Raw genomic sequence first — 13266 nt, 5'->3', positions numbered from 1 at the left:
AAGTCATAGCATCCCATGTAAGTAATTTAAAAAACTGTATCTTCTAGCCTGAAGGAAGTTGCAGCCTGATCTGAGTATGAATGGAATGTGTAGCAAATTGACCAAGAAAGCTTTTCATCCAGTCTTCTTTGTTGGCCTATAACAGGAGATTCTGTTTGCTGCTCTCAAAGATACTTCCAGGACTACACAAGCAATTTTCCATACCTATGAGATTTAGAAGTTCAGTTGCATATTTGCAACCAGGGAACCTATGACAAATAGAATGGAATGAATAGGAATATTATTCCTATTCCTATGGGAGAGAGGAGAACGTCTCTCACAGTGGGCCTTGCTATTAAGATTTTAGCTCCTACTCATTCTGCACATAGGAGAGATTAATTCCTTAATTCACAGGAATGCTGCTGCCTGGGATAGTAGGTGCACCCTGCATTCACATCACAATTCAAAATTTATTTTAGCCCTGAGCCTTTGCTCAGTTAACCCAACTGTCTGGTTTCACACAAACTTTAACCACACAGACAGGGTTCTTATAATATGCTCAGCCACCTTCCTTGGAGAAAAGAAGGAATCAAAGTTAGTTGACTAACTGGGCTTCGCCTGTTGTCCCAATGTAGCCAGTACAGCCGAACTGCTGTTATCATCAGGGTATTTTTCAAATTTTTAGATGCTAAGCTCATCATTTAGAGTTCAGTTCAGGGTAACTTTTCTTTTATAGAGGGGACTGTTAAAAAGAATGCTTCCGAAATGAGACATTTCAACCACAGCTACAGTGCTTTTGGACTATAAAGTTCGGACTTCTGGAACTGGCCTTGCTGTTCTTCATGTGATGTGCCCAAACTGTTTGTTCTCTTGAGTTTCTAAACATGAGTAACATCTATCTAGTCCCTTTTCATTTATTACTTATCCTTGGAGTCCTTGGGATTTTAGGTTACAGATTTGCTTTGTTTTCTGCAACAATTTAATGTTCTTTGCCAAGTAATGGGGGACTGGTAATGAATATCGTCACCCCACTTTCTATAGGAGGTGATCATGGCTATTCGGACTGTTTTCTCTATTAGGACATTGATTTATTGTTGGGTTTGGGGTTTTTTCTTTTACTTTATTATTTCTCTAAGCTGCTCATATTTTGGGGGGGAATTGAACAGAGTCATTTAGTGACCGTTCAAAGTTACAACAGCACTGAAAAAAGTAACTGATGATCGGTTTTTGTATTTATGACCATTGCAGCATCCCCATGGTCTTGTGATCAAAATTCAGGCACTTGGCAACTGGCATGTATTTAGGACAACTGCTTGTCCCAGGATCATGTGATCACCAGTCAGTTTCCAACGGGCAAAGTCAATGGGAGAAGCCAGATTCATTAAATGGCCACATTATTCACTTAATAACTACAGTGATTTGCTTAACGATTGTGGCAACAGAAGTCACAAAATGCAATTCACTTAGCAACTGTCTTGCTAAGCAATGGAAATTTGGGGCTCTATTGTGATCCTAAGTCAAGGACTACCTGTATACAGGAAAGTAGGAACTTTTGGCTGCCATGTAGGCCCATGTGAATGGAAAGGCAAGATAGGATATAAATGAAATTGTGTTTGAATATCAGTACCAGAGGTACGCATAGTTATTGATCATATTTGTCACTAGCACAACCATTTCTTCTATAGTTTCTACCATTTAACTTCATCTTCAAACGATGATGAATTCCACCTCTAACATGTTTTTGCCATTTTCTACTGAAATGTTGATAGGTTTCCTAGTATTGTTTCTCAATGGTTTTCTTGTCTTTCATTGCATAACTTTACTTCCACCACCTCTCCTTCGTCCCCTAAACCTTCTCCTGACTCTCCTTTATTTCTCTTAGTCATAGAGTTTCCACCTCTGAGGATAGCCAAGCCTTGACTACGTTACAAATACTTCTCCATTGGAATTGTTAAAAGTTCCCTCATCTCTTTAAAAGCTAGTCTGCTTAATGTCTGGTTAAAAGGTCAAGCACAGAAAGAAAGAACAAGGTGCTCTGAATTTGCCAAATTGAAAACGAACACCTGGATAGTACAAGACTGAATGGCCCAGAGATGGTCATCTTCTCCTAGTTCTCCTTAATAATAGCAAGGAAAAGACAGAATAATGTTGACATTATAGTGATGATTCCAAATTTTCATCTAATATCTCTTACCATGTGTAAATACTATGCCAACTTCTTTTTAATAATGTATAAAACACTACCCTTCTCTTGCCTATTCCTTTGAATCAATTTCCCTTACCAAATCCAGTCATTAGGTTCACACATCATTCCGTACTATAATTTTTTTTAGAGTATCTGGCTGAATCAACCATATTTATCTGGTTCATATAAGAATAGTCAAACCCCATGTTTTACAAACTGCATTGCTTGGGTGTCCAGAATACACTGAACTTTTGATTTACTATGATGAATGAACCCAGCCCAATATATCTACTTTATATTCAGGGTCATACGTTGGGGAGAATGAAAAAACCCAAGATGATAGTTATGATCAAAGCTAAGAGCCACAGCTTCCTTCTAATCACCCTTCCCAGTAGTATGAGTTCAGTGAGGTATAGGCTATACAGAGAGGCCTCAGAGACAGTCCAACACATCATGTCAGGGTGCACGATTGCAAGCAGGAACAACATACACTGAACAACATGACCAAGTAGCTGGCATTGTGTACAGGAACATTTGTGCAGAATATGGACTAGAATCTTCTAAGTCTAGAGAAGGGATCCCACAAAAAGTTGTGGAGAATAAGAGGGCTAAAATCCTGTGGGACTTCCAAATACAGACGGACAGGCAAGTACTGGCCAATAAACCAGACATTGTGTAGTAGACAAACCAGAAGACAGTGGTGGCGATAGATGTAGCAATGTCAAGTGACAACAACATCAGGAAGAAGGAATATAAGAAACTGGAGAAGTACCAGAGCCTGAAGGAGGAACTGGAGAGGATGTGGAAAGTAAAGGCCAAAGTGATCCCAGTGTGGTTGAAGCAATGGGGGCTGTGACTCCTAAGCCTTGAGAGTGGCTCCAACAGATCCCAGTAATGACATCAGAGCTCTCTGTCCAGAAGACTTCAGTGCTAGGAACAGCTAAGCTCATAGCCAGAACCCTCAAACTCCTGGGCCTCTAGTAGAAGACCTAAGATTGAGGAAGTTACACACCACCCATATAGATGAGAAGGGATTATTTTTATGAAGTATTTGCTGAACTACAATTCCTAACCTCAGTCAGAGAGTGTCCGTCCAGTGCTGAGAGTTTACCATAGCAGTATCTGGAGAGTACAAGTTCTTTAACTCTAGTTTCTAATAAAAGGCAAAATACAAAACCAGGCACTGCTCCAAAGAAATCACTGCAAGTAAAAGTAAGCTGGGGACTGTCCCATCCTTTTCAAATGGTGTCTTGTAAAGAAGTAGGTCTGCAAGATGAGAAACGGCAAGATGTTTAGAAACAATAAGCTGCACAGTACCCTGGGAGAGGAAAGGAAAAATTACACCACAGTTGTTGATGGTGGGAATTTACTATGCAATACTCCCCCCCCCCCCGCTCCCAATTGCAGAAACTATTTTCCTCACTCCCTATACATTGGATTTTGTATTTTCACTTTACTATTGTTGGGATGCAATTATACAAAAACTTTAAATAACAGAGGCCAAAATTACAGAGGGCAGCTGACTGCCCCTGCAGAAAACCTTCCATTCTACTTGAGCAGACCTAGCATAGCATAAAGCCCAGGGAGAGTCATTTCAGGCAAATGTTTTCCTGAATTTTGAAACTCATCAATACTATTTACTGCAGTCTGCATTTTCTTTACTGAGCTCCTATACATAACATTATTTATCTATCTCTTCATCCATCCATCCATCCATCCATCCATAATAAAGGATGGTGTGACCATATCTTTTTAATTCAGATGATGATGATGGCTGGAGATTTATCTGTAGGAAGCACTTTGCATTGTTATTCACCTGCATCCTCATGTGCCACATTTCTTCATTAGTGAATGTATTCAAAATGCAAACATTGTAGGATCTGGTAGTTACTGGCATTGAATTAAGTGGCCCTTACTTTTAAATAAAGTGCATGCCCATTACTTCTTTTCTTGTTGCCTTCTATTTCTTGTTTCACTACTAGTGGGTACAAATGCTAGCCCCAGATTCACTAATACAGATTCCAAGTTCCAGTTATTACAGTTCCCATGTAGTCGGGTAAATAGCTAGGATTTATCTAGATGGCCTGGGACTCGTATGAGCAAACCTGGGCCTTTATAGTAGTCTTTCTATATAAAAAATAATTCCTTCTTACACACTGTAAGTTGTTGTAACAGGGGGTGAGGGGAGAGCAGATTGTCCAGAGGGAAAGAAGAGTAATTCTGCAGAGAATGCCTAAAAGTTACATATACTCAACAAATCTTGCTGAGTTACAGCCTATTCCTCCTTACATTTTTATGTTTTCCTATAAACATATCACTTTTTTCCTTTCTCTCTCCATGTATAGTAGAATTGCTGGCTTATTCTGCCTCTAGTTTACTGCAGGTGTGTTCACACTTGCTAAACCTGTATCTTCAGCCTCAACAACTTTAAGATGTCTGGACTTCAATTCCTAGAATTTCCTTGCAGCATACTGGCTAGAGTAGGGATCCCCAACCCCCAGTCCGTGGACCAGCACCGGGCCGCGGCATGCCAGAAACTGGGCCGTGCAAACAAGCGAAGCCCCCATTTGCGGGATGCAGGCAGCACATGAAACCATGCCCCTTCCGGTCCATGGAAAAAACTCTCTCCATTGAACTGGTCCCTGACGCCCAAAAGTTTGGGGACCGCTGGGCTAGAGAATTCTGGGATTTGAAGTCCGCCTATCTCAAAGTTGCCCAGAGGGAAAACCACTGTGCTAATTTATGATCTATGACTTATCACCTTGTTGTTTGTATGTACACTGAGAGCTTATGCACCAAAGACAAATTCCTTGTCTGTCCAATTATATTTGGCCAATAAAGAATATTCATATTCATATTCCTAATCTCTGCTTTAGAAACTGAAATAGGTATATTCACAAAACACACTAAATCAGAACAAAAGTAATATAGTGTAATCATCTGATTCATATAGCACTCTAAAACATAAGGTTTAACTTTGCATTAGCCATAATAGTTGGTCAATCATGGCTGACAACCTAACTTGCTTTGCAAATGCAGCTTTTTGAGTCTGTACAGAGAAACACATACTGCTGAGTTTGGTGAATATCCCATCCCTTTGCAGTAATTTGTTTTGTAACCTCACCGCTCAGCTTTTGCCAATGCAAGTCTTCCCTGTGCAAGCAAGACTTATTCTCAGACTTAACGTTTACAAATTATAACATAAAATTGCAGCGCTTTATCTTCTTCCCTGAAAGGAAGCATCACTCAACTACGTAAGACTTACTTCTAAGTAGTAGACTTATATAAGGTTGGAGTGTTCATCTCAGCACCCTCTTTGCAATAGGGGAATAATACTGGTTTATCAATATTTTAGAGAAAATTAAATATAAAACTATTTCGGTTAAACTGCTTCAAGGAAGTTTTCTATGGCTATTAAAAAGGCATTCTCCCAAAACAATAGCATAAGAAATGCAATTTAATAACAGCCAAAACAGTGAAATAAAGACATTAAAAATAAAATGTAACACCTGAGCAGATCAAACATAAAAAGAGTTTATATGTCAGCCAAGCGGGTTTCCCTACAAAGGCTATTCCAGAATCCAGATGTGATGAGACTAGTTCCAGCCAAATGAATTCAGATTCTTACTAAGCCCATCTTATAAGGCTGATCTCTGGTCTGAAAACATTATACAATTTGGTCTAGTGATTAAGACACCATGCTAGAAAGCAGGAGAATGTGAGTTCAAGTCTCTTCTTAGCCATGAAAGCCAGCTGGCTGACCTTGGGATATCATTCTCAGCCCAACTCATCTCACAGGGTTGTTGTGGGGAAAATAGGAGGAAAATAGGAGGAGGAAATTGTGTTGAATATAACAGAATAACAGAGTTGGAATCTTCTAGTCCAGGGGTCTTCAAACTTGGCCCTTTTATGACTTGTGGACTTTAACTCCCAGAATTCCTCAGGCAGCATGCCTGGCTGAGGAACTCTGGAAGTCCACAAGTCATAAAAGGGCCGAGTTTGAAGACCCCTGTTCTAGTCCAACCCCCTGCTCAGGCAGGAAACCTGAGGATATGTTGACTACCTTGAGTTATTTGTAAAAATAAAGGCAGGATATAAATAAATAAAAAGTACTGTATGTGCAAAATATAGAGTAAAATATACAATTTTGGAACTTTAGGATGTTTCCACTTCATTTGCTAAATAACACATTCTCCAAATTCTCCTCTGTTGCTTCCCTTTTCTTTGGATGTATAGCTGGCTTTGTAAAGGACTATTTGCCTAATGATCATTTCTTATGCAAACCATTAATGAGTTTGCAAAGTTTGCACCATTTGAAGGGTGTTCATCCCAAAGTACATAGCTAAATATCTTTGGTGATTCTCAGTCATGGTGCAGGAGTATGAACGGGTTTCCAGAAAACATTGCAGACTACAGGAATCATTTGCGCTTCAGTTTGAGATGCAGACAATACAGACTTATCCCCAACAGCCTGCGCCTGTCTTCAACAGTGAAGGGACACAGGGCAGAAAAAGGCTCCATACAAATTTGCACTACTCAGGTGACCCTGAAGACACAGATAAGCCTCCAAATGGCCTCAATGACTCTCTAAGAATGCAAATGACCAGCTGTATGCAAGGAATATAATCCTTCCATTTCCCCACCATCCAGTCAGAGCTGAAGAAGCTTCTTGGATGAGAAGCAAAACATTTCGCAAGAAAAACAAGGTCCAGTTGCCTCCTGAAAAAGCATCTTTAGGATTACCATGACCTGGATGACAGAGAATCTCCATAGACCTCAAACATATTGTTCATAGCTACTATTATATTCACACATAGGTCTGGTGGTGGGATTCAAATATGTGAACATCGGTTCCCTGTGTGGATGCCGGTTCTGGAAGTCCATTCTGGGTCTAGGCAACAAAAAAATTAGCTATCAAACTGGTGTGAACTGGCTGAATCCCACCACTGCACAGATCTACTAACTGATGTAACACTCAACATCTCATTCCTTAACAATCGAACTCCCACCACGATCCCTAAAGGTCTTGGAGCACTAGTAACAACAGTTCCTCTTGTTGCAGAATATCATTCACTCATGATTCCATAACGACCCCAAGAGTTGAATTTGGAAGGTTCGAAGTCTTGGGTCGAAAAGTTGAGGACCGAGGCCACCACCTCGGACACACGGGCACCTATTCTTCTTAGGCTGTCGAATCCTGCCCAGCTGCTGCATAGCTGTGGGTGACGCTCATTCTCCTAGAAGAGAATGTTATGCTAGGGAAAGGTTTGTACTAAGGGAGGAAGAGGAGGGGAAGCCACAGAAAAAGACCCACAGGGAGCGCCTTTCTGCCCCTAGCCAAATGCTAGCTTAGGAGGGTCTGGATCTCAGAGGCGGTCTTGATATGCCGTGATCTGGCGCGCGGCCCACTCCGCTGCAGCAGGGAGGACGATGCGGAGCGCAAAACACCGGCCACCCCCACCAGCGGCTCTTGGTATGGTCCCCAGCTTGGCTCTTTCCATGTGTTGTGATTGAGGCTCCAGTCGGCTCCAGAACAGAGCGGAGGGAGGAGCGGTTTGTAAGAGCAAGAGTAGCACCAGCGCGGAAGGCAAAAAAGCCGCCGCAGCGAAACAGAACCGGGGCTTTCTCCAAAGAGTACGGGGAGGAGGCGCGGCAGTACCGCCGTAGGAAGCCGTTCTCCTTTCCTGGTGGAGGTAAGAACTCAGCTAGCTCAGTGGGCTGCTTGGGGAATCCCTGCGCCTTTCGGCTGCTTCTTTTTTGAACAGGAATGCAGAGCCCGGGCCGGAGAGAGAGAGAGAGAGGAAGAGAGGAAGAAAGAGCAAGGCGAGCGGGATGGGGTGCCCCCGCCGCGTTTTCCCGGCCAAACTCGGCTTTCTTTGGAAGGGAAGCGCGCGAAGGGGCCGCCTTTTGGGTTGCGTGTCTGGGGCAGGGGCGTCGGGAAGCTGCCTTTCTGGGCAGGGGCTCCAAAGAGGGGCAGGCTTGAGGGGAGGCGTGTTGGCCAGCAAGATTAGGGTTCACTCTCCAGAGGCAAGCTAAACTTTGACGGCTTTTAATAGCGGCCGGAAAGGTGTGGGGAGGGGGGCTGAGGCTGCCGAAACGTCTCGGCGATTCTCATGGGAGTGCGCTTTCCCAGAAAGAAAGGGGGAGGCCAGCGGATTCCTCTTGGCGGGCTCCAGCTTGGTGCCTTTCAGAGGTGCGGACGGTAACTCCTAGCATCTCCAGTCGACAGGACCATTGGACGGAGAATGGTGGTGTGTGTGTGTGTGTGTGTGTGTGTGTTGGGGGGAGGGTGTTTGCAAGAAGCTCTCGAAGTCTTTTCTCTCTTCAGACACAGGGTTGTCTGAATCAGATTCTGTGGAGGGGAAGTGTGGGGCGGGGGCGGAAGGGTCAGCAGCTGTGGGCAGGACGCTTTCTCCAGCTGCAAGAATGAAGGTTTACTTGATTGGAAGGTGGATGGTTCAAATCAGTGTGCCGGGACTCAAGTATTACATGGGTCTGCTTGAACAATTACTCCGCCACCCACCGGGGAAATTGTGGAGCAGAAATAGAGGCTCTCATAATGGCTCAAGCAAAGAGATACTTACTAAACCTTTAGGAACTGTTTCACAAAAGTTGCAGTACACGGTGAGCTAAGCTGAACTTAACTGGACTTTTCCACAAAAGGCCAGAGCTGGCAAAAAAAATAACAAAAATCTCCTTTGGCTTGATGGGAACTGATATGGCCTCCCCCTTTAATGCTGGAATTCAACTGCTTCATTCAGTTTTGTTTGAAAGAAAGGGGTGAACTCCAACAGTGCCTTGAAGTCAGTGTTTTTCTTCCAGAGGGATGGGACTTGAGTGTATATAACTCTGTGATTGTATAGTCAGAATCAAAATAAGCAGCTTTGTGTGTGCATGATCTAGAATGGCATCCAGGCACCTCATTCTCCCCCCCCCCAATACTTTTCTCTCCCAGCCATGCTTAATATCTTAGCAGTTTTGTTTTGGGTAACTCAACAGTCCAGTGATAAGAAAGATGGATGATGTTGCCCTGAGGGATTACTAGAGACTCTGAGACTGGCCCTTTAACAGAGTTCTGGAGGCTTGTTTGATAAGGGTGAGCATTTACTGTACTTCTATTTGAAATAGGTCCCTATCTCAGAGGGAAAAGCCTGTTGCAGTTCTGCAGTGCTGAGGTTTAATCTGCTAAGCCACATAAGAGCCCTTCAAAGGACTCTCAAATAAAGCTCCTCTCTACATTTCTAGGGTCCTATGAGTTCTTGGTGCACTCTAAGCTTGGTTGCTTGCTTATAGACATTTCATTATTTGACTAACATCTTAATTGTGAATGAAACGTCTGGAAGCAAATAATTATATTCCAAGATCATGAAGGACTCCATGGTTCAACCCTGATTACCAGTTACTCTCTTCTATTCGTATTTCTAAGGTTTATTCTGTGTTTAAATTCAAATTCAACCTGATGATTGTTGAACTATGAGACCATAACAAGTTCTGAAGTGTTGTAGATCAGCGCCCCCCAACATTTTGAGCACCAGGGACCAGTTTCTTGGAGAGAGATTTTTCCATGGACTGGAAGGGGGGGTAGTTTTGCATGCTGCCCGAATCCCGCAAATGGGGGTTCACTTGTTTGAGTGCCCAGTTTATGGCATGCTGCGAACTGGTGCAGGTCCACAGACTGGGATTTGATAACCCCGGTTGTAGATAATAGTAGAAGCATCCTTATTTAGCAAACTAGATTACAGTTGAAGTTTGGAGCTTGTTAGCCTCAAAGCAACTGTTGTACTACATTGGCCATGCAGGTAGGGAGTCATGTGAATTGTAGGCCAACTTACCTTATGCACATCATATTGAGAGAGGTTAGGCTATTTGCCTTTACTTGTAGGAGTTGATGTGGGTGGGAAAATGGGGATGTATTGAACTCAGCATTAGTCTTAATGGAAATTACTCTAATTTCATGCCAGCTATAGATCTACTGGTTAGATATGCGCAAAGCATCATCTACTTTAGTTCTTCATCTGATCCTACTTTGCAAGAATGTTGTCACAATTACCAAGCAGATTTTTTTTATATACAGTATTAAGAGTGTAGGAGACCTTATAGTCTTTAGAAGCAATAATTGGGGCCCACTTCTGAAACAACATTACTGCTCTTCAAATAAACACTGTAGAAAAACTGCATTTGAGTTGCACTTTGGCTTCCCAGCATATCCTTTTCATCTGTTGAAAAAGTAGCTGTGTCAATTTGGCATCAAAAGATGTGGTAATGTTGAACTAAGACATTATACAGAGACACCTGAAAAATAATAGTTTAGCCTTTGATTAAGAAGATTGATTCTGTGTATTAGGATGTTATTATGCAGACACCAGGTGGGGTTCATTCATCAAGCTGAACCATGATATGTTGAAGATAGAAATTTCATGCAACATCCTAAGCTAAAAACAAGTAAATCTTATTATCACCTAGTGCAATGTGTGAACTTAATCTGCAGTGTCCTATCTCTTGCTAGTGTTAACACAAACTCATTTGTGAATGGTGATTGTGCTTATTTTTCATATATTACAGCTTTAATAGAATTGTCAAGATGTTTTTGTTACATTTCATTGTCATGCCATTTATTTCCTCTTTATGACCGTATTAATGTATATAGACAAACCTGTCAAGAGAGGATATTTGACTGATATTGAGCCCCAGGTTCTGTGTGATAACAGTTATGCTCATGCCCAGTTTTTGAGAAGCGGCTGATGGATAGCTATTGCTGGGTTAAAAGACCTTGATCTCCCCCAGCAACATTGTTCTCGCATTCTTCTGCTCTCTAGGAATTCATTGGTTCAAGGGTTGTCCTTTGTCCTGACCACTGAGATATCTTAGAATTGACATGCAAATTATTATGGAAAGAGTCAAAAACAATGAAGACTTGCAACCTAACCAGTCAACCTCGCACTAGCTGAACCCTGACAATATCTCTGCTATGGAAGGAGGTATACACATCATTCTAAAAAGAAATGCAATATGATCCTAAACTCTCCATGATTTCTGCCATTCTTGTGCTCAATGAAAATGACTAACCAATGTGTTCTATTGATATCTAAAAGTGGTAATGTCCTGTGCTATCAATATCTCTGTATTGTAGTATGTCATTTTGCTACATCTGTGGATCTAGATCTCTCTGGAAAAGATCTGCTTATCAAAAGTTTTCAAATCAATTTCTGGTCTTTTGTCCCAAAGATTTCAAGTTGCATAATCACAGAAGATCCTTGGGACAGTCCAGAAAACTGATATCCTATGTCTTCCTATTTCAGATGTGTAATGGACCTATAGATTGACAAACTATTCCAGTGATGGCAAACCTTTTAGAGACTGAGTGCCCAAACTGCAACCCAAAACCCACTTATGCATCGTTGAGTGCCGGGTGGGTGTGGCCCATTGGTGGGCATGGCCCATTGGGTGGGCATGGCAGACTGGGTGGGACTAAAAAGTTCAATCAATCAATTACAACTTTGTGAGATCTTTTTTCCCCCCCGCGAGAAGTTGAAATTGATTGATTGATTGAACTTTTTTTTTTTTTTTTTTGCACACAGCAGCGGAGGCTTAAAGCGAAAAGGTTTTATAAGACCAGGCTGAAAGCCTAGGACTGGGGCAACAGCACCTGTGCCCACAGATAGGGCTCTGAGTGCTGACTCTGGCACCCGTGCCATAGGTTCGCCACCACTGAACTATTCAATGTCCATTTACTGAATAAGCCACAATTCATTCTGCATTACGCTTCTGTTCAATGTACCTCAAAGTTTTCACACAGACTTTCTGGATTGTTGAAAGCTTCAGTAATATAAAAATGTTTGGCTTTATTGCTGTTTCCTTCTGGGACTAGCAAAATATTCATATTTGTTTTTTGCTCATGTCTGCAATGCCTTTTGCTGTGTAAGCAGCTCTTTGTGCTCATGGCACGTTGGTTGGGAAAACAACAAGCAACCTGAAAAGGTGATAATAAAGAAATGTGAAACCAGGTAGCAAAGAGGTAACATAAAACCAGAAAGACTGTAGAGAAACAAACACATTGTGAGTAAATCTGTCAGAAGTGTACAAGGTATTTTGCGTACTGAACTGCTATGTGAAGTTCAAAAATATTTTTTCTGATTCCAGATACATTTCAATCTTAGACTTTAAACTGTTTTGTTAGAAAACAGGTATTTTCACCATTGTCCGATGATACTTGTAAAACAGGTGTTTTAACACTCCTGGAATAATAGTTGGACCAAACTCCAAAATGGAGCATTTTGATCTTGAAATGGTTTGGCTTCACCCATTCCTACAGTTTATTGTACTATATTGCATGAACACAAAAGATCTCTGTTTTATGTCAGGTTCTATATACCATATTTAGTCCATTTGGGTGCATGGGAGTTGTGCAAGAATCCCATCTGTTTCCCCAGCTTCTTCATGTTTGCCAACTTTAAGTTTTGAAGCAATAGCTATGCTGGGTTTATGTGTCTCCATGTATCTTTCTTCTGCTTTCTTTTTTTTTATACTTGAAAAATAGCAAACATCCAGATCTAAATGAAGAATCTAAACTACTATTTGCAAATGCCTTATGTTGATGAAATGTCTGTTTCTTCTCTTGTAAGATGTGTTTGTGGCTAAGCTAGATGAGTATAGAGAATAGTTTTGTGGTTTCTGATGTCATAATGACGACATTGACCTACTAAAACATGGATGTATGCATTGGGATGCTCTAAACAGTATCTTGTTCTCTGTATTGGTGCGTGTGTGTGTGCACATGTGTGTGTGCACGCGTGTGTATGCTGTAACTATCTGAACAAATCCATGCAGTTTCCTTGGCAGCATTTTCAGAAATTATTTGCCATTGTCCAGGACTTAGAAAGACTGGCCCAAAGTCACCCTGTTGGTTTTCTGCCTAAGGCAGGACTAGAATTTAGAATTCCTCAATCCTACTCTAGGACCTTAATCTTTAGCCCAAACTATTTCTCTAGTGTCTCATCCTAGTCAAATCATGATTAGAAATAGAATAATTAAGCCATTCTGGTTCATAAGAAAGAATCCAGAAATCTACTGTCAGGCAATATTTTAAAATACTGAATATATTC

General features: G+C 41.6%; 1 protein-coding gene across 6 annotated transcripts in view; it reads left to right on the top strand.

Moving 5' to 3' along the window:
• FRMD6 (FERM domain containing 6) overlaps nt 1-13266 on the top strand; it is a 104551-nt gene that overhangs the window by 41568 nt on the left and 49717 nt on the right. Inside the window, exon 1 of one of the 6 annotated variants that reach the window (XM_039321000.1) lies at nt 7705-7857. The exons of the other annotated variants lie outside the window; for them this stretch is intronic. The gene's annotated coding sequence lies outside the window, so the exon portion shown is untranslated. Of the gene's footprint in view, nt 1-7704; nt 7858-13266 lie in introns of those variants that run through there. 6 annotated transcript variants of the gene reach the window in all.

Source organism: Crotalus tigris, unplaced genomic scaffold (genome assembly GCF_016545835.1).
Source record: "Crotalus tigris isolate CLP2741 ecotype Arizona unplaced genomic scaffold, ASM1654583v1 scf7180000017605.3043972, whole genome shotgun sequence".
NCBI classification, from domain to species: Eukaryota; Metazoa; Chordata; class Lepidosauria; order Squamata; family Viperidae; genus Crotalus; species Crotalus tigris.
Note: the sequence above shows the minus strand (reverse complement) of the source record. Positions and strands in the feature narration are given on the sequence as shown.